This window comes from Pinus tabuliformis, chromosome 7 (assembly GCF_031772625.1).
Source record: "Pinus tabuliformis cultivar Carrire ecotype Pingquan chromosome 7, CPIR1, whole genome shotgun sequence".
NCBI classification, from domain to species: Eukaryota; Viridiplantae; Streptophyta; class Pinopsida; order Pinales; family Pinaceae; genus Pinus; species Pinus tabuliformis.
The window spans coordinates 1,630,347,465-1,630,369,686 of NC_142293.1; the positions used below are offsets into that span (position 1 = coordinate 1,630,347,465).

General features: G+C 40.0%; 1 pseudogene; it reads right to left on the reverse strand.

Moving 5' to 3' along the window:
* Positions 1 to 1,211: 1,211 nt before the first annotated feature.
* LOC149254503 (auxin response factor 16 pseudogene) overlaps positions 1,212 to 22,222 on the reverse strand; it is a 35,350-nt pseudogene continuing 14,339 nt past the window's right edge.

The window sequence follows — 22,222 nt, forward strand, 5'->3', positions numbered from 1 at the left end:
CCTAGCTAACTCAATCCAACTGTTAATGAATGAATAAACAGCAGCCTTGTTTGAAAAGAGAACCATATACATCACGTGAGCAAGAACATGCCAAAAGATCTAAATGCATAACAAACTCCTACCAATCTATTATAAACATGAAAAGCTACTTGAACCATCAAAAGAAACCTAAGTAACAAAGCACGAATTAAGTCTAAAGAGCAGATTTTATTTCAAGAACGCAGCAAACACATAAAGATAAACAAGGGAGGTACTGGGCGCTTGAGATGGGCCCAACCCCAAGAGCTACAGCCTCCCAAGAGAGATTTAGAGCTGGTGCAAAGCTGGATCCATCTTTATTAATCAAGAAATGAAAAGTTACATCAAAACTGTCCACAAGAAGAACTTGAAAATGAGCTGACAGCAAAACTAATCTATGGCCTAAAAATCGAACTACAAAATGACTACAACAAGACTATGAAATGACTAACTATTGGCTACAAAAATTACTAACCACTAGCTAACCAAAATGAGGCCCCAAGCCTTCTCATTTATACAATTTGAGGACCCAACAGTCCTCCTAAAAGTTAGGGACTTGGCTGCCCAAGACTTGGAGTTAACAGCAGTCCTACTTGACTTGCTTGGCTGCCCTTGTGCTGATTGATTCGGTGGTCCTTGAACTCCGAGCTGATGGTGGAGAATTCGAGGTAAGGGCCCATAAATGAGGGGACACCTTCCTACAAATCCTCTAGCTTGTTCTCCCACGAATTTGGCTGCCAAGTGCTCATTAAGACCTTCCATTTTGTCTCCAAGTTGACCAAAAAGGCTACACAAAGCACCCATTAGACTTGTTGGCATAATGACTAACCAAATTCACTCTATTAACATAAAAATAATCAAAAACATGCAATAAACAAATGAGAATGGTGGACTAAGCCAAATTAGGAGGTTGAATGAGCCCAAATAATTGTACATTTTTGGGGCTCATCATCACCCCCCTACTGAAAGTGTTGCTCATCCTCTGAGCAACCAAATCTCTCCCCTTGTCCTTGATGGCCCTGGTGACTTCCTTGGCTAGCATCTCAGCTGATTTCTCCTTTGGCTTCCCGCTTTTCAAACTTTCCTGTAGAAACTGTTCGCTGGATTCCTGTAGAAACAGTCTCTGTCTTCCTGTAGAAACAGTACTCTGTCTTCCTGTAGAAACAGTCCACTAACTTCCTGTAGAACTGTCTTCACTGTTTTGGTCTGCGCGGCTGAGGGTGCCTTCTTCTTGAACTGTGCTGTTGCTCCACTTGTTGTGAAGGATTTTTCTGTTGCATATGAAGATGGTGTTGATCCAGCTGTTGTGATGGCACCTGCTGCTGCTGTTGCTGATTGAAAAGGTGGTGTTGCTGTTGTGGCCACTTAATTTGAGGTTGATACAATTCTGACTGTTGGGACTGTGGAATACTAAATTGTAACTGATGTGACTGCAATGCCTGTTGGGCTGAATTCAAAGGCTTGGTTATGTCACTGCTCCCTAGTTTTTGTAAGGTAGTAGCAGCCATAGGACGATAGTAATCTGGCTGGATGGCTGAGTTTATTATATCAGGTCTCTGATGCATGTTCATCCATTGGAGTAAACCAACACCAGGCATTGTAGGATTTTGAGAATTAACAATACCAGTCTCCTCCCCAAACCACAGTGAAGATCTCTTGATGGCACTCTCTATTTCTGATTCTTCACCCAGCATTCCTGGCTGCCGTGGGCGCTTGGTCCTGAAGAAAGGCGGAGGACAAATGAAAAATGGAGTGGCAACAGGCTCAATCTCCCAGATAGAAACTCGATTCTGCCTTTCACCAGCAGTTGATTCATCCCACCCAACCTGGATATTACGCCACTGTGAGTTTGGCCATTTCATAGAATCAAGATCACTTATCCCTGTAATGGTACCCATATATCTGCGCACGCCTGATTCCTCAGTTTCAAACATCATCCTGAACCGCATGCCAAGTGAAACCTGGGTGCCATAGATTGCTTTGTTGTACTTAGACAGAGGAATGACAAACTTTGAAGGGCTTGCCCTTGGATTGTAGAAAATGACAAATGGGCTATGGTTTGAAGCAACATGCGCTGCTACAGCAAGAACGCCAATATGCATGCTGTCACTAGACAGGACAGATGACGACATAGTTGCTTGTTGCCGATTTGCACGCCTTATACCCAGAAGTAGTTGTGATTTTTCATCCCTTATAAAAAGGACAGAGTCACCAGCAAAAAGTCTCTTCACACTCACAAATACACCCCATCCTGTTGTTAGAAGATGCCTCTTTGGCTGACCACGATAGAGATGTCTGAATGTCCATGCATGGTTATGCAAATCTCTGGCCACAAGTTCTTGAGCTGGTAGTTGCATCGTATAATCTAGTGGTTTCTTTCTGCAGGGTTGTTTTCTGCCTTTCCTGTAGACGACATCCTGTAGAAACGCCTGTAGAGTGCGACAGACGGGAATTTTTTAAGGACTTGAAGAGATCTCGAGAATAAAAGGCAGAAATCTTGTAGAGCACCATCGGTTAACTGATCTGGAAATGGTGGACATGCGCTTCAGTTGACTGCAGTTAAACAGAGGGTGGTGAGAGTCAGCCAAGCATCATTTAATTTCAACGTGATTTTTGGTGAGGGAGTGAAGTGGCCAAGTGCACGTTGGCCCCATGCAACTGTTGTCTCCACTGCAGTGTTTAACTAGTTGTTCTCTGCTGTTAATCTCATCCATCAAGCACGCTGAAGTCTAACTGTCCATCACTACCCGTTTTCAATTTCCTTCCTGCGATGGCTGAGCGCACGTGTCTCATTCACCCACCAAGCGCTGTTGAACTAGATGTGGGTGGCCAGTTAGCTGGCCACCGATTTGTCTAAATCCAACCATCTCATTGTTCACGCAGTTCTCGAATTACATTCATGAAACAGAGGAATTAAGTTAGTCACGTACCTGCAAGTCGACTGGCTGCGGTGAAGCTTTTTGCTGCATGCATGTGTTGATCTTCATTTGCTGCATGTATGGTGGCTTGACTGATGATTTATGGCTGGTTTCCTTGTGCAGGTGTCCTCTGGCCAGATGCATGCAACAAGAGTTCATTTCCACGTTCAGATCTGCACCCTCAAACTGCTGCCATTGAATTTTCACAGGACCAGAACTTGTTTTCGCCATTTCTCCCAAACGGTGAAGCAGATTGATCTGAAACTTGGTGAGCATGTTCCTACCATCATTATGCATCTCCCGTAGCAAATTCGTGATCAATGGATGCACGGATTTCGAGAAAAATGGAAAATGGCTGAATATTTCAGAGCTCGATTTCTCGGAAACCGTGCATCGGAATCAGCTGAAACTGCTTGGGTAGGCTACTATCACCCATGTGCATCTCCCCATGAAACAGGTTTTGAAACGGATGCACGGTTATGGAGAAAATGCAAACATGGCTGATGGTGATGGAGGCTGATTTCTTGGAAACCGTGCACCGGAATTGCATGAAACTGCTCAGGCATGTTGTCATCAACCTTGTACAATTCCCCATAAAACGGTTTGTCAAATGGATTCATGGTTTTCAAGTTATGGCATAAACAAATTCTGCTCTATGTGTTTTTGCTTCAAGGCACATTGCATTTTGGTTGCATGGGATGACAAAATGAATTTTGGCTGTGATGCAGGTATGGAGATGATGGAGGAGGAGTTGGAAGATTGCATGAGGGCTTCTAAACCCTTGAGGAAGCTACCACGCTTGCCAAACCACTTTTTGAAATGCATGCCTAGTTTCCCACAATTTCTACAGGAAGTTCTTGTAGAAGCACAATGAGAAGCACAAGGAGGTGAAAAAATGATGGATGAAGGCAAGGGATGGACACACAAGTGCTTGTAGGCCTAATCAACAGATTCCCACCATTAGATTCACTTTTGAAATTGGATTTGGCTCGTCCAAAGGTTCTACAGGATGTTTCCTGTAGAAATACAGAGCTTCCTGTAGAAGGCACAAGAAATTCCTTTGACCTTGATTTGAGTGCTCCTCCTGTCATGAAACGTCCTTCTTTAACCTGCAATGTCATTGCTGCAACATGAACTTATTCAATGGAGATTAGCTTTATTTTTCTTTTTTCTTTTTTCTCTTTCTTTTTTTTTGAAAAACAACTAGGGCGCCTCATGGAGGTTTTCACCCTAATTGCCTGCCCTGGGCGCCTCCAAGGGAGGTTTTCACCCAGAGATCTTATTCTTTTTATTTTCTCTTTTTTTCCAACCCATTGACCGCCTCATGGAGGTTTTCAATCAATGAGCCAATCTGAGGCGCCTCCGAGGAGGTTTTCACCTTAGATTTCTATTTTCCTCTTTTTTCATTTTTTTTTTCTTTTTTCTCTTTTTTTCTTTTTTTTTTTTCTTTTTTCTACCCTACCCTACTTGAAAAACAAAATCATTTTCAAGTATAAGAACACTGCCAATGGAGCCATGTGCACATCGAGATTAAAGAAAAAATGATGTGAAGGCTCGAAATGCATGCTTGGATAGGTATCCAGATCTCAGGGACCAAATGATCTGACTTTGAATGGATCAAACAAAGCTGAGGAAGAAAGTACCGTTGCAACTTAGTGACCTTCTGAAACCATATCTCAATATAGCTTTGATATCCTTGGTCCTTTTTCTGATCTGAATCATGTTTCATGTCACCTTCTAACATGACTTTCTCTTCTTCCTCTTTTTGCTGATCTTTCTCTTGACTACATGGAGGGTTTGATGGTAACCATGAGGAAGCTTTCTTGATCTCTAATTCTAATCTCTTCACTTGATCAAGTGCAGCCCATGGTTCTTTGATTTCCTCTTCTGAATCTTCTTTTTCCTTTGGTCCTTCAATGTTGTCAATATAATCTTTGTTTTGCAACACTCTTCCTGAGATTTGGTGAACTTCATTGAGCTCAAAAGGAGTCATTTGCACACGTTGTGCCTCAGCTTTGCAATTTGGTTGAGCTGCTCCATTGCATGGTTTTGGAAATGGTGCTACGGGTAACTGAGTGGAGGGGTGTAATTGAGATGGAGGTGGATGGCATTGTGGTTGGGTAGGCATTTGGGGTTGCCTTGGTGGAGGAGGAGGCGATGGTTGTGGATGAGCAGGTGGTGGAGGAAAATGATCGGGATGAGAGTTGTACTGGGGCCTCCACTCCTGATAAGGTGCATTCCACTGAGGCTGTGGCTGAGCATAAGAGTGAACGAATGAGCAGCTGGTTGGGCATAATATGGATCTGTGAAGGAATAAGGAGGAGGTGTGAACCAGGAAGGATGAGCAGGGGGACCCCAAGAAGGCATGAAGGTGGCTTGGTAAGGGTCATAATAGGTCTCGGGTGTCCCTTGTAGTTCCTGCTGGTAGGGTACGGGTCCATGTGGCCTCCTTTGTTTCATATAACGGAGTGATTCAGTGGCTCCCTTGGCTCTTTGATATGTAGCTTTGATTCTGGGCAAGGAAGGACACTGATCTGTAGGATGGTATTCTTCACAGATGAAACACACTTCTAGAGGGTGCATTGGACATTCGTTCCTAGGATGCTTTCTAGTGCACCTAGGACAAAAAATGGCCAAAGCCCTCTTGGTTTCTTCTTGCTTCTTTTGGATCCGCAAGGTATCCAGTTGCATGGCAAGAAACTGCCTCATATCACTCTTGAAATCTTCGATCTGATTTTCAAATTCATCTTTGGACAAGATGTTGCTCCCAACATCTTTGCTTGTAGCCATTTGCTCCAGAGGAATGTTTTCTTCTTCTTCTCCCCTAGAGGTTCTTCAAATATGTCTTGATGTCCACCCAGGGGTTCTTCAATCACAGCCATCGAAGAAGAGAGAAGGCTGTGTGAAGCAGTGGGGGTGTTTTGCAATCATTTTTCTAACTTATCTCTACTCCTACACGACGTGAAATGAAATCTTTTTGGTTGATTTTTTTTCTTTTTTCTACTTTTACATGCAAAACTGAAATAGATTGAACTGCAACTAACTATCTTGCTAAAATGAAAATGCGGAATTAAACTGAAAGCAGGAAAGAACTAATCTACTTTGCTCAAATGAAATTACAGGAATGGGAAATGCTAGTCTACGCTTGCAGAATTGAAACCTAGTCTATGCTTGCAGAAATGAAATGCTAGTCTATGAAAGCAGGAAATGCTAATCTATGAAAGCAGGAAATGCTAATCTATGAAAGCAAGAAATGCTAATCTATGAAAGCAGGAAATGCTAATCTACTTTTGCATAAATGAAATTGCATAATGGAAATGAAATAAACTACTTAGCAGAAGGTTGTAGTAGAAAATAGAAGAATAGCAACAATCACCAATACTCTGTCGCTTCCCCGGCAACGGCGCCAAAAAGATGGTGGGCCCCAGTATTGTAGCAATAATGCTACAACTCCTGGAACTCCCTTCTTTAATTTTATCAACCCGGTAGTTCGTAACAAACTTGGAAGCGAGGGTGCTGTATGCACAAGTACTAGCTCTTGTCGCAGCTGTCACTTGGTCAGCTGGCACAAGTCCGCTAGGGCTCAAGCCAACTTCTATATGCTCTCAGAAGAAGCTTTTTAACTAATGGATGAAAGCTAACTCAAAGGAAGTTAATCTACTGGCGAAAAGAAACTGAAAGCCAAAAGGAAACACAAACCCTAGCAAACCCTAGCAAACCATAATTCTACCAGCTAGTCCTATTGATGCAAAGGAAAGAATGAAAACAACGAAAAGAGATGCCATTACTTCTAGGAAGGTAAAATTCATGTGTCTAAGTTATCACTATCTGAAGAAAACATCTTTTTGTATTTTTGATTAAGTTGTTGAAATTATCATGCATGTGCTTCTAACTAGTTTTCCACTGTGCAGGGATGGATCAAGGGATGAAATGCTTTGGGAAAGGTTGGGATGGTACAGAGAGGGTCTAAGGGATCCCCAGTATTCTTTCTGAGAGTTTCACAAAGTCTGGATGACATGCAACCGTGTTCATGAACTTCTACAGGAAGTCTGCAGGGGCTTCTATAGGAAGTTTCTACAGGATGTTCTGTAATTCTTCTACAGGATGTTTACGAATTGGATTTTTGAGGATGGATGGTTGATGGAAGATGCATGGATGGTTATGGAGGTAGGATGGGGGTCTGAAGTGACCTAGGAACTGATGGATGGAGTGGTGAGATGATGTGGAAGGCTGACTTGCATCAACGAAGGTTGAGGCAATGGAAAAGCAAGAAGGTAGGGTTACGTGGCAAAAGAGCAGATGGGAGATGAAGAAACAGACTTGGTGATGGAGGAGCTGACTTGAACGAGGCTCAGATGAACGAGGAGGTGATGAAGGTGATAGAGATGCCCTGCACAATGCTTATTCAAACAAATCAATGAATTCTTGCAAACAAACCAAGTCCTAGCTAACTCAATCCAACTGTTAATGAATGAATAAACAACAGCCTTGTTCGAAAAGAGAACCATATACATCACGTGAGAAAGAACATGCCAAAAGATCTAAATGCATAACAAACTCCTACCAATCTATTATAAACATGAAAAGCTACTTGAACCATCAAAAGAAACCTAAGTAACAAAGCACGAATTAAGTCTAAAGAGCAGATTTTATTTCAACAACCCAGCAAACACATAAAGATAAACAAGGGAGGTACTGGGCGCTTGAGATGGGCCCAACCCCAAGAGCTACAGCCTCCCAAGAGAGATTTAGAGCTGGTGCAAAGCTGGATCCATCTTTATTAATCAAGAAATGAAAAGTTACATCAAAACTGTCCACAAGAAGAACTTGAAAATGAGCTGACAGCAAAACTAATCTATGGCCTAAAAATCGAACTACAAAATGACTACAACAAGACTATGAAATGACTAACTATTGGCTACAAAAATTACTAACCACTAGCTAACCAAAATGAGGCCCCAAGCCTTCTCATTTATACAATTTGAGGACCCAACAGTCCTCCTAAAAGTTAGGGACTTGGCTGCCCAAGACTTGGAGTTAACAACAGTCCTACTTGACTTGCTTGGCTGCCCTTGTGCTGATTGATTCGGTGGTCCTTGAACTCCGAGCTGATGGTGGAGAATTCGAGGTAAGGGCCCATAAATGAGGGGGACACCTTCCTACAAATCCTCTAGCTTGTTCTCCCACGAATTTGGCTGCCAAGTGCTCATTAAGACCTTCCATTTTGTCTCCAAGTTGACCAAAAAGGCTACACAAAGCACCCATTAGACTTGTTGGCATAATGACTAACCAAATTCACTCTATTAACATAAAAATAATCAAAAACATGCAACAAACAAATGAGAATGGTGGACTAAGCCAAATTAGGAGGTTGAATGAGCCCAAATAATTGTACATTTTTGGGGCTCATCAATATGAATACCAGATTTCGACACTACGAATCCGAGCAATTTCCCTTCGCTTAATGCAAAGAAAGATTTCTTTGGGTTGAGCGAAATCCCATACCTCAAGCATCTTTGAAATATTTGCTTCAAATCTTTGAGGTGGTTGTTTCGTTTTTTGGAGTACACTGTTATATCATCCAAGTAAATCACTACTGATTTATTGACTAACCCTTTAAACACGATGTCCATGGCTCTCTGAAAGGTAGCTCCGGCATTGATCAGACCAAATGGCATTTTCCGATATGCATAGGTGCCCCATTTGGTTCGGAACGTAGTCTTTAACTGATCATCAGGATGCACCAGTCCTTGATTGTATCCTAAAAATCCATCCAGGAATGACATTAATTCTGAGCTTGCTACTGCCTGTAATATTTGCTCCATAGGTGGGAAGGGAAAGTTATCTTTCTGACAAGCTTTGTTGAGATTTCGGAAATCGATACAGATTCTAATGTCTCCGTTTTTCTTCCTAACGGGCACCATATTGGATACCCATTTAGAATGCCTTACGGGGAAAATTATTCTGGCTCTCAACAACTTATTAAGCTCAGTTTTTATCTGATTTTCTAGGTTAGGGTGTATTTTTCTGAGCTTCTGCTGGACAGGTTTTTCATTGTCAATCATAGGGATAACATGTTGAATGATAGAAGTGTTGTATGTTTTTAGCTCATCGTAATTCCAGGACAAAACGTTTTTGTATTGTCTCAGAAGACGGATATATGCTGATTTCTCCTCAGGGGCTAGGCCATGACCTAGGTTAACGTTTTGTGGCTTCTGTTCGGTCCCTAGGTTTACCAATTCATATTTCAGGGTAGAACTGCAAAGTTTAGCATTGGCGGACCTTTTAAACCGACTTTTCAAATCATATAAATCTTCTAACTTGACCACCGATTTCGGTATAGCATTGTCAGAGCCATTTTGTTGTATTTGATGATCATGATGGTCTTCGTCGATTATCTGATTTGAGTAGGATCCTTCAGAAGTAAGGAAATTTACGATGTCAGGATCGTCGTTGAACACTCTCCAATTGGTGATATTGTCAGGGATGGATGGTCTAAAGATTAATTCTATTGAAAACCTATCAAGACTAAAATCTTCAGAAGGGATGAGTCTAGAGGCTACGTTAGCTAACAGGTCTGCGCTCGCGTTTTGAATTCTTGGAATTGACGAGATGTTGAATGCTACGAAATGTGCAGTGAGATCTTGAACTAATGATTGATAATGCTTTAAATGACTTGACAGGCTATGTATGGTGTTACGTACCTGTTTTACGACGATCTCCGAATCTCCAAAGACTTGAAGATACTTAACGTTCAATCCGATTGCTTTGTATAGGCCTTGAACCAAGGCTTCGTAATCCGCTGTGTTGTTCGTGCAATCGAACTCAAGTCTGCATGTGAGCATAGTCTTATTCCCGTCTGGGTTAATCAGAACGCATCTTGCTCCCGCCCCCTCATTGGATTTTGATCCGACAAAATATAATTTCCAAAATAAAGATGTATTTACAGAATTATCTAAAAAACTAAAACATTTTGAGTCATCAGTTTGGGAGAAATTTTCAACTCGGGATAAAACTGAATTCTCTAAGTATGGTGAAATATGAGCATTGAAATTACCTAGGAAAGAATCTGTTTCGTAATTGCCTACAATGCTGCTATTGTACGTTATGGCCTCATTTTCTCCTTCAAGTTCTGTCACTATGTATTTTTGGTGCAATTCTCGTTCAACCTTTATCTGATTTGGTTTACCATTGTATGGTAACCACATGTGCGACCAATCGGTTGAAAAATATCCGTGGAGTTTTTCCGACCAATCCCTGTTAAGAATCAAACCATAGAACTCAGGGATATCAGCTACTAGAATGTCGATAACCTGACACACTTTTGGGTTAGACGACAATCTTATGGTCACCTGATTGAGTTCACCAATCACTTCGACTTGGGATCGATCAAGTTGAACTATACGTACTGCGGATTTTTGAGGTTGCACATATTGACCTGGGTAAAATGTTCGTTGAAGCACCAGAATCGACCAAGCAATTGTGCACGTTTTTGTTGAAGATTTCATATGTGAGAAGAAAAGGAGTATGAGATCTTGATCTTCCTCCAATCAAGGCGATGTCATTTGGATCAATTTTATTGATCGCGTTGGTTGGAGGCCTTCCCAGATTGTGGGAAGCTACAGCTGTAGGTAAAGATGTAGTAGGCACAGCATGTAATTCTTTCATCATTATTTTCTGCTGGTGTTTCAATTTACTCAATTCATACAGAGTGATATTAGCCCTAGTCTTCTTCATGTCATCAATGATGTTATACTCCATTTCATCCGACACTATTAGTGTTCTTGATGGAGGCGTTTGATCAGATTGGACCGGACTAATCTGGGTCGCTTTAGCAGTTGTCTTTTTTGTCGCGACCTTTTCTTTTGTTGCAGGGCTTGCGCCTTTTTGTTTTGGGGTAGTTAGGGGAGGATCAAGTTGATTTCTGCTTCTCGTGCTAACAGGAAATGCTTCTTGATCCTCTTCTTGTGGGAGGATGAATTACCACATTCCTTGTAGTTCTACGACCTCTTCCTCGTCGGTCTGCCCTTGAGTGGTATTCTCTTCTTCTTCGTCTTCCTCAGATTCAACGTTCGAGACAACACTAGGTGCTCTTACCTCCATGGGAGGATTTCTTTTAAAAGTCCTAAAAGGATTTTTCGAAGAAGTCTCTGCTACTTGTTTCTTAATATCAATCATCTCATTTGACATGGCTTTCAACACTTTTTGTAATCCTTCCAAATCGAAAGGATCTTTCGTTTGCTTCTTCTTGGTGTCTTCTTTGAAAGAGATCTTCTTAGATTTGCGCTCTTCTATAGCGGATCTCTTTTCTAGGGCTACCACGCGTTTTTCCACTGCTAACGCTTCTGTCAAGTTGTCGACTAAGGTGGTCTTGTTTGCCCTATCTACGAAGATAGCCAAGTTTGGAGGTAAAGTCGTGATGTACCATTCACATCTTACTTCCTCGCTGGGTTGTGAGGCAGCGGGGATTTTGTTGAGGATCTTATTGAACCTTAAGTTAAAATCTTTAATGGGTTCTCTAGCCTCAACCTTAAGATTAGATAGGTCATTGATCAATGTCGCCGTGGATATGTCATCACCAAACTTGGTGAGGAACTGGCTTTGAAAAATGTCCCAGCTTGTGATGGATCCGGAAGGTAACGAAAAGTACCATGACCCGGCTGTTCCTTGCATTGTATAAGGGAAAAGCCGGACAACAGCGTCTTCGTTAGTGACTCCGTTAAGATTAACAGAAAGCATGAAATTATTGATATGTTCCTTGGCTAGCATTCCTGCTTCCGGATTGAATTTAGGCAGCCATTTCTCAGGATGGGCCGGTATAGGGCTCAGGGGTGGAGGCATTAAAACCGCCCCAGGATTGTTCCATGGAGACTGAGCCATCGTTGAGCTGCTAGTTAATGGAAGCGCAGAAGATGATCTCTAATGTTGAGAAGATGAAGATATTAAGATCTTTGATGTTTGAAGAGGAAGGTTTGTAGAAGATGGGTGAGTGAGTTGGAACGGGAGAGTGGATGGTTGACTTCGCGGTGAGGGAGTTGATATGGATGAAGTGGATGAAGGAGTCTGACTGTCAGAATCTGGTGGTGTTTTCCTTGCTCTTTTCCTGGTGGGGAGAGGGAGTTCACTTGGTTGTATGCCAAATTTTTCACTCTTCGATCTGGTAAGGGGATGAGCAGGGTTGTACTGCGAAGTCACGCTGCTTTTAGATTTATCAGACTTCTGGTTAAAAATAGAGAATCCCTGGAGTTTACGTATCAAAGTTCGAATTTCAGGGGGATCAATGATAGATTGGTCTGATATGTTCGGATATGTAGCAGTGGTAGGTACTCGAGCGACTTCAAATTCCGGGTTTAACCGTGTTGGAGAAGTCGAGGGAGTTGATGAGGGTGTATTACTCTCAGAATGGTATTTTGATATTTCTTTATGTGCCATTCATAGTTCATGCCCTCCTTCTAGCGCCAAATATGTTGAGGGCCCTGAAATCAGGTCAACAACAAGGGGGATACCCACCTAGTCGGGAACCTGGTTGGCGGCTCCGCTAGGGATAACGGGACCAGCTTCCCGTTCTATGGGGGGTGTGTGTGTATAGAGTTCGGTGATGTGTGTGTGTGTAAGATTAGATAATGAAAATATGGAATTATTTCTAAGCTAATCTAGTTCTAAACTCTGAGACTAAACTTTATACTACTTTAATCTATCAAGAACAACACATCTAATCTACGCTAACCTGGGATAGAACTTTTTCCATTATGCGATCTAGAAAGATTTCACACAATAACTGGTAATGAAGATTATTCAGCTATTATGAGAATATAAATCAATTAAGATGAACAATTTTGTATAAAAAGTTAAGCAAAACGGTTGTGAACAGCATATCGCATAATCAGTTATTCATGTATTAAGCATAAATCAATGACTCCACCGTACAAAAGTGCCAAATGGTAGTCCACTTATTCATACGTTAACATATAAACAACATCAGCTGTATATTACTCTAAGAATGCAAGCAGAAACTCGTCGAGAGATAAAAGTACCATTTATGACTGACTTTATACTCACAGACCCGAAGCAATAATGATCTATTTCTACTTACTTCTAATGCCTACTAAGAGTACAGAAGTGCAACATCAGTAGCAGGTATTAAAATGCAAACATAAATAAATCTTGATCCGTCCATTCATCAAAAACCCCCTCCGAGGGTGCAGAAGTGCATGTTCTGAGGACAAGTTTTTTGACAAATTTCCGGACCCTTCTCCAATGCAACGAGAAGGGTTAAATACTACTAACCGGCTAATTTTAATTACACAAATTTAGGGAACGGCTTCAAATGACCGCCCTTTTACTAAAACAAATTTATTTCTAAAAACTGAATCTAATTTCTAACCATTTCTGTATCTGCTCCTTAGTGTTGTAAGCGATGCGCTGTTCGCCGTGAAAGAGTCGGCCACTTGTCCTTTCCTTTTGTTCAAGCTTGAAAATTAGAAATAACAAGAGCTGGCACCTCTTTCTGACAAACTAGAAGATATTTTTGAAAGTGTTCTTCTGGAGGAGTGTCTTCACGCCGTGTACTCTGGGTACAACTCAGATTTCTTTCAAACTGATTGTGTTGTTGCTATTTCGGTTTCCGGCCGTGCGAATGACTCAATGAGCTGGGGATTTTGTTGCCTGAACGATTTCTCAATTGAAACTTGTTTCCATTCTTTGTTCCAGGCTTTTCTGAGACGTCTTTCCCCTTAAGCGTTTTTCTTTTTGCTTTACCCAATTTGGGACTCAGGATCTTTCATAAACGCTTTGCTTTTGTGCACCTTTGACTCTGAGTCCTATATAGCCTATTTCCATCAGCATTTGTTGAGTGATACTCTGGGATCTACGGTCCTGCTGTATGCGGTATCCATCTGCGACGTCATCTCCTCTCTTTTCTTCTAGTTCTGGCGCTTTTCCTTGGATGTTTCCTGCATATAGATTTATATCAGTTGCTGACTTACAGTTCACGTAAATGAAAAGAGACAGAAGAAAAGATTGACATGAAAGCAATTAAGTTCTAATGAATGCATAATCATGTCACCCATTATGACTTGACTCTTCGAAAAACGAAACATAATCATCCTTGGATACACAGGCGTACAATCATTAATTTCCCGTAAGGTGCGCGCCTAACTTTAGGCTCCTAGATCATGCCGAGGAATGCCTGCGACGGTTGGCTTCTGCGATTTGCATCGCAACAACGAAGATTGCAAGGTAAATAGGTGGCATCGCAGCGATTGATAGTCTCATTTGTCGCACACCATAGATCGCAGGTCGCAGCTTTGCATGGTCGTAGATCGCATATCGCAATATCGCAAGGTCGCAAGGTTTTTCGCTTTGTCACTTTGTACTGCTCATGCAACATTGCGACGTGCGACGTCGCATATCGACCGTCGGTTGCTCTTTAGGTTCTCCTCTTTTGAGCGCCTTTAATGCACGCGATGCGATGAGTTCTCGCGTCGCTCTTCCTTGGTGTGTTTGTGTGCTTTGGGAAAGCGCTCCTTTTTCCTTTGCGACGCGATATAGCTCTTAGGGAGTTGATACAAAATATTTTTTTCAAACAAAAATATTTTTTTGGATTTTTTGGTTAAGGGTCCCCCTTTGCTTGATGTTATTACTAATATCAAACAAAGAAGGGGGGTTGTTGGTGACCACAACAACTCACTGTCATATACCCTGTGGCAAATCCAATTGTGCTCTAGTCCTTGTGCCTAAAATTGGAAGGACTTATTTAAAAGAAAATGAAATGTCAAGTCCTTGTGCCAATATGGAAGATGGGTTGTTTGGGAAGCTGGCTGGAGTAGGAACTGTTGTTGGGCTCAAAGTACCGGTTGACACAGCAAGCCCAACCTTGCTTAAGTGGTTTAAAAATATGGCATGATCCATGACTGTGCCCCATTCAATCATACGAAAATATAGCACTGAAATTCTTACATAAAGCATAGATAAACATATCTACATCAAGTTTGATGAGCGATAAAGAGCTGAGGTATTGACAGACCAGTGATGGCCCTGAAAGGATTTTTGAAAGTAGAAAACAGGTAAAGGAAGGTCAATAAAGCCCATAATACTACCATTGGATAATGCCTGTCAAAACCCTATCAGTAATTTGAAGCTATTTGTCTTTATCCCACCTGAAGCAATTAATTTTAAAGTGGAACCCATGCTTGTCCATCTATAGAGTTTGCATTTCAAGTTTATCTTAACACCCTGATTTTCTATTGATCCAAGGTTTTTTTGGAAACATAGATAACTAGTTCGCCCAACGATTCACCATTTGTTGTGCCCACAACCACCACCCTATTAAAACATTCTCTGATAGCAAATTTGAATGGGTCCCCTAGAAGTTTGATCTTTCACTTCTCCGAATGATCTGTTTTTATCCCAAGGATTTTAACTCTGTGCCGAGTCAAATCTTCAATTCTTAATGGCCAAGACCCCCTTTAATAAATCGCTGCTGCATGATTCATTCACAACCCAGTCTAGCCCTTCATTCATATCCTTCGTCGGGACTCTTTCAAATCCCCATAAACGTTCATGGTGCCCTATGCCCATGCATATAATCATCCCCACTCTTTACCATGGTCGTATGTGGACTCAACCCTCAAAACCTTCTATCGCGCCGCTATTTCTATTACAATACTTTTGTAACAGAAATACTTTGCAAACGTATGTAACTTACCTTTTGATGCTCTTTTGGCCTTTATACATGTCTTAATGCCTGCCTCTATCGCTATCACAATTTCTCCATTTTCGCGGTTATGCTGCGCCTTCCTCTTTTGCATCCGCTAAGCGAGAACCTTTCGGACTTCAAATGCAATTAACAACAACACATATAATGTCGGGTCCATTCCCCAATCGCAAATCACAATTGGCGGAACCCAAGGTCCATACATAAGGTGTTCCGTGATATGGCGGACCCGCCGCGATTATAAAACATATCACATACATTTATCGAGTCTGCTTCCCCCAATCGCAAATCACAATCGAAAGAGTTTTGGGCTTATGCATAAGGTGATATGTGATATGGTGAACCCGTCGGTGTTATTAATTGCAGCGCATATATATATCGGGTCTGCTCCCCAAACGCAAGTCGCAATCGGTGCAACCCGGGGCTTATACATAAAGTGCATTGCGATATACCGGACCTACCGGGACTATTAAACCCAACATATATATTTTTGGGGCCGACGTATCGCTAATCGCAATCGGAAAAGTTCAGGGCTTATGCATAAGGCGATATGCGATATGGCGGACCCGTCGGGATTATTAAGCGCAACATAATATGATTTCAAGTCCACTTCCGCCATCACATTATTGGAGTTCGGTAGTTCAATAAGCCCGGTTCCTCTCCACTGAAACGATGCGATGCGATAGTGTTTTGCAGACCTGGTAGGGTATGGGTTCCCGTCTATAATATTTCAAGTCTAGATTTCAGATCTAGTTCTATGTTATGCAATGATTTTCAATGTAAATCGAGTTTACGCTTGCGGGACTTAATCAATGCGTGAATTAAAAAACAGGGGCCGATTCTTTCACACTTGTTCCTTTTTGATGTTATAAATGTTTAATGAAGGCAAGATTTGTGTTTTTAAGCATTTCTATCATATTTCCATAAGTATAGCTGATGTTGGTTATCTCTACAGGTGAGGACCGAGAGAAGGCAAGCGAGGTCGAAGAACGGAGGCATAAGCATCGAGTATGGCTCCCAATAAAAGATGCATGAGCGGGTTCAAAGAGTTTATATATGCGGATATGTTTTATTTAAAGATTGGGCTTTAGGCATTGGTGGTCATGTTTCCATGCGTTACTTGTGCATTCCAAAGGTTATGCGGTCTTGGGTCTTATCATGAAGAAATAACACACATACCTCCTTTCAATCGGCATCCATTCATTTCCCCATGAAATGAAATGCTCCAGCAGATGTGGCCTTTACATATCAGCCATTTCACTGATCGACTTGATGCCTATATATTTTAATTTGTATATTGAAAAGAGGAGGGAGGTGAAAAGTCAGGGGAAGACTGAGGGTCAGAGGCTTATGCATAAGTATTACCTCCGAAGATGAGGAGAGGGCTTTTTTTGGGAAAAACAACTTTTGATTTATTGTGAATAAAGAAGACTGTTTGGTCGAGAAAGAGCCTTTTTCAGATTCATTTACCTCTCCTTTCATGTGTTTAGAATAAGGATGTTGTTGCTGGCATAAATATAAATGTGATTTGTTTTGTTCATATTGATAACAGACAGTTCGTGACTAGTCTTGGTTATTAAAATATGATTTGTTACCATGGTTAATTGATGAGCGATTGCTGATTTGAGACCTTGTTAAATATCAGTTGCAAGTTTTATTTGTATGGAAAGGAATGTGTATTCCTTTATAAGTATTTAGATTGCAATTAAGATTTAATAAAACCTTGTTCATATGTGAACCAATAATTTATTCATTAGGACTTGGAATCTATATATGATGTTTAACCTCCTTTTGTTGTGCTCCTGCAGGATAGATTAGAATAGTTAGGACTAGCATAAGTAGTTAGACTTAGTGTAGATAGAATTTGATACATATAGGTTAGCTGTTTCATTTGTTGATTTAATTGAAGTCTTCCTCCAAGAAGAAATCTTTCAACACATATAATAGTTTACGGGATCCTCTAAAACCCGTCAGAACTAGCCATTCCAAATGAAAGCAGATCTAATTGGGGTCTGCAATCGGGTTAGTTCCCCTAGTTTACATAGCAAACATTTACCACAAAAACAGGTGGTTTCTATCCATGTTGTATTATACCATTTTGTTGCTCATTCCTCTATTTTATGTTGTAATTTGTGTCTTCTTATCTATTGTTACACGCACACACACACAATTGTTAGTTGATTAAGTAAAAACATAACACCAATCATGTTGATCAGAATTTGTTCACACAATTAGAACACATGTCAGTCACATGTTCTAGGAAATAAAAGTACATGTCAAAATTCTATCAAGGTTAGAAACCATATTAACTATAAGTTCAAAATCAAAATTCCTACTATAATTAAAATATCATATTAAACTTTATCCTTTGGGTGTGAGCCTCTTTAGTACCAGTGTTGAACCTATGCTTTGATACCACTCTGTAACCACCTCCCACCCCCTTGTCCATTCTAGGCTATGAGAGGGTTACTTGTTTTCTTTGACCTGATCTCCAAGGTCTGTTATGAATATGGGGTTAGAACAACCTCATTTTTCAAAATATTCAAATCATAGAACAAATACATCCATTACATTCAACTCGCCAATATAGTTTTGGAAATATAATTTTTATCTCAATTCGAGTCTCATATTGAAATTTATGCCCGTTCAAAGTTTGGTTTATTAAAAGGAGCCATGTCATCACAAGGATTCCATGTGGTCTCTACATTTCCCACGAGTGGCACTATCATGCCATCATCACAAGGTACAGAAGTTACTAAACTATCACATGTCGGGTCACTTCGTGCTTTGAAATGCTAGCATGAGGACTAACCAACAAATAAAACCTGCCACTCAAAGTGGAGTCCATTGATCTAGGTCACCCTGGACCAGGCACCCTCAGTTCCACTCTTCCACCTCAAATATGTTGTTAATTTGGTGGCCCAAAGGTCACAAGTCTAGTGGGCCTACCCCAACCCATGGCATACTAGGTTGGACCTATCCCTTTTTAGCTACCACTTAAGCCTTCCTCTCTTCTCATCTAAGGGGCCAAGGTTTGATGACATGATTCTGATGGTTGGGTGTCATTACTTGACTAACCCTCCAACATGTTGGAAAATGTAACTAGGTTCGGACTTCATTTAATGTATTTGATTCATATTGTAATGTACTTGTGAAAATAATAAAGAAAATCATTATTATTATTATTATTATGACTTATTAAAGCATGGGTTTCATGCTTGGGTCACCATGTTTTAGGTCAAAGTCCCCATTGAAGACTTCTAGGATTTATTCAGAGTCAATAGAGTTATTGTACATTTAAAGGGACCCTTCTTGGGCTTTTGAATCATGTAAAAAGGTTAAGTATTGAGTCAAGTGTAATTTATGTATCCTCCACTTCAAGTCGGCCTAAAAGAGATCAAGTCGGCCTAAGGACACTAATTCGACCTCACATGGAGCCTATAAATACAAGCAAGTCAAATTCATTTGGAGCACACTCTCTCACAAGAAGTTTGATATCTCTTGAAGCTGGAGGAAGTGCGAAGTATGAAGCCGGGAAGCCAAAGGAAGTGTGAGTTTGGTGGAGTCTAAGGAGAAGAAGAAAAATGAAATTTTGGTGCCTCTCTCTCTCTCTGTTTCGTGCCCTAGATTGGGAGATCAAAGTCTTCCAAGTTTTGTTGATGCCGAAAGTTGCCTGATGTCAGAAGCTGCTACATAGTCGAAGTTGTTGGAAGAGAGGTTGAAGATCTGGGAGGTTGACTTGGTGTGGAGGGAAGGTCTGGTCTTTTTCTAGGGTGAAGAGTCTCAAAGAATACTATTGAAAGGAAGATAATTTTGACTGGGTTTTCCCCTCAAGGGGGTTTTTCCCTCACATAGTGCCTACATCTGGTGTCCATTTTTTATGTGTTATTTCTTTGGTAATTTATTGATGAAATAAAAGAAATAAGATATAAATATTCATAATAACAAATCAAGGACATCACAAGTAATTATCAAGAATAAGAAAATATTTTTGCCTTTCTAATTTTCTAACATGGTTTCAGAGCTTTGGTGAAGAAAGAAGAAAAAGGCACTCTCAAGCACTTGATCAAGGAACCATTGAAAGGGGTTATATCAGGGAACAAGTCCATTATATTCAAGGAAGCTGTCTAACACAATCAAGAGAGAGAACAAAATTGAAGGAGTATCAAACTACAAGTCACGGAAGAAGAGGATTGACCTCATCCTTGAAAAGAAGAAGGTACTAGACTTGGTCAAAGGAAAATGTATGAAGCCTTGTTCAAGTTATTCACTATTAAGAACATTAGTCAAGTGGAAAGCTTGAATAATGAACTAAGGACCACAAAGATTACTAAATAAGATACAATGGCCTCCTTCTTTGTGAAGATAGCAAGAATCAAAGATGATCTTTTGGCCATTGATGAAATTGTTCCAGACAAAGAACTTGTGATCACTGCCCTATTAGGATTTCCACCCTCTTGGGGTGAATTTTCTGCAGGTCTTAGTAGTTTTAAGGAAGCTCCCACTTTTGAAGAACTATGGACTATCTGCAGTCAAGAAGAATAAAGGATCTCATTAGTCACCAATCCTGAAGGAGTATCAAATGCCTACATTGCTCAACACAAAGGTAGGAAATTGAAAGGACCAAGGAAGAAAGATAGAATGCTATTAATGCCATAAGAAGGGTCACTACAAGAGTTACTGTCCCGAAAATCCAAAGAATAATAAGAGAGATAGAGATCATGCTAACATTTTTCAGGAAGGAGACTCAAAGAAAGAAAAACCCGACGAATTTGATATAAGAGACTTACATTATTAAGTCCTTTTCTTTTAGTCTTAGATATTCTATTTTGTATGTTTAGAATTTATAGGTTTTAACATGTTTTTGGAAAATACATTTTCTTTTTTTATTATAAGTTTATAGGTATCCCTAAATTTTTGGAGGGAGCCCCCAACAACTCCCAAAGATAAGTATCTCATCTCCTTTCAGTTTTTGGTTTCATGTAATTGTTTATGTTTTGATTATATTAATACTAATCACCATTCTCCCTTTATTGTCTTGATTAGGAAAACATCTTCTATATCCTCAAGGAATTTGAAGAGAGCCATCCCAGATAAGGTTTGTCAAGAAACAAAGGTATGCCTTAAACTACAAAACATTGATTTCATTATAATAAATTCTTATCCATTATCCATTACTAACATTTCTGTGTCTAGCTATAATGAATCGTAGTGATTCATCACTTGATAAATCTACCCACCCCACTCATATTCTTAAACTGGTTTTGTAGAACCCTAGACAGGTTCTATGGAAAACCCTAAATTAAGGGTATGCTAATGTGAATGTATGAAACCCTAAAACTTCTTAGGGTTATTGAGAAATCCTATTTGAAGTTTTTGTTGATTATTTCATGTTTGGGATTTTGGTATGATCACGAAGACCTAACTTGTTAGGATTAAATCTCGAACCTTTGGAATATTGGTAGTGATGGGTTTGCTATGTTTTTACATTGAAACCCTAACTCATTAGGGTTTGATGGAATGTGTAAACAAAACCATTATAGTGTCTTAGAAATGATTTCCTTTGTATGTGTGTATTTGTCCAATCAAACCCTAGTGTAATCAAGATTGTTGTGCGTCTAACTCCTATTGATATTTGTGAAGTTGGATTTAACTAACACATGATATGAAATACCTATGCATGATAATGAATTCCTAGATATGTGTGTTGACCTAGTTATTAATGGTCATAAGTCTTAGAATTTAATGTAAGTCCATGTATGAGATTCTAGGATAATGATATTTGAAAATCTAGGGTTTTACAGCTAAACCCTAGTAGTAGTTAAATTCTCTAGTATGTGTGATATAAAAATATGAGATCTATTTCTATAATGAAGTTCTAGGGTTTTGGATTCAAACCTTAGTAGAAGTAAAAATCTCTCATGAATGATGACTATATAACAATTTGAGATTTGTGTAAGATTGTTGAAATTTGAGTTTTAGTCGGAATTGATGTTTGATTGAAAATCTAGGGTTTGCAGCTAACCCTAGTGGACGCTGGTCATTTTAATGACTAAGTTGTGATTGATTGATTCTCTTGTATGAAATATAGGATTTGTATGAAACCCTAGTTGCCAATCTAACATATGAATTATGAAAGTTTTTATATGCCTTGTAGATCTATATTTGTTTGAAATATTTCTAGGGTTTTCTATATGTTGTAGTAAGGTATGTCACACCTTTGAAAGAAACATTGAAACCCTAGATGGAATGAAAGTTGTTATGAAGTAAACTAGGGTTTATGACAAATTCCCTCACAAGTTGTTGAATAGTATATGTCTCTTGTTTGTAATGAAGTTTGGGTATCTGATATGTATAAAATTGAAATGCTTCCGTGATTCTGATATGGCTAACTTCATGATTCTATATATTTTGTTCTACTTGCTATCTAAGTTGTGTAGGTATACAATCTTCAATACAGTGAATATGCTCGTTGATGTGATAAGCATGATGAGGATGATAATAAATATGATGAAATGGTTGGAAGCCATGAAATATTCTCCGATGAGGAAAAGAAGGAGTTGATCTCCCT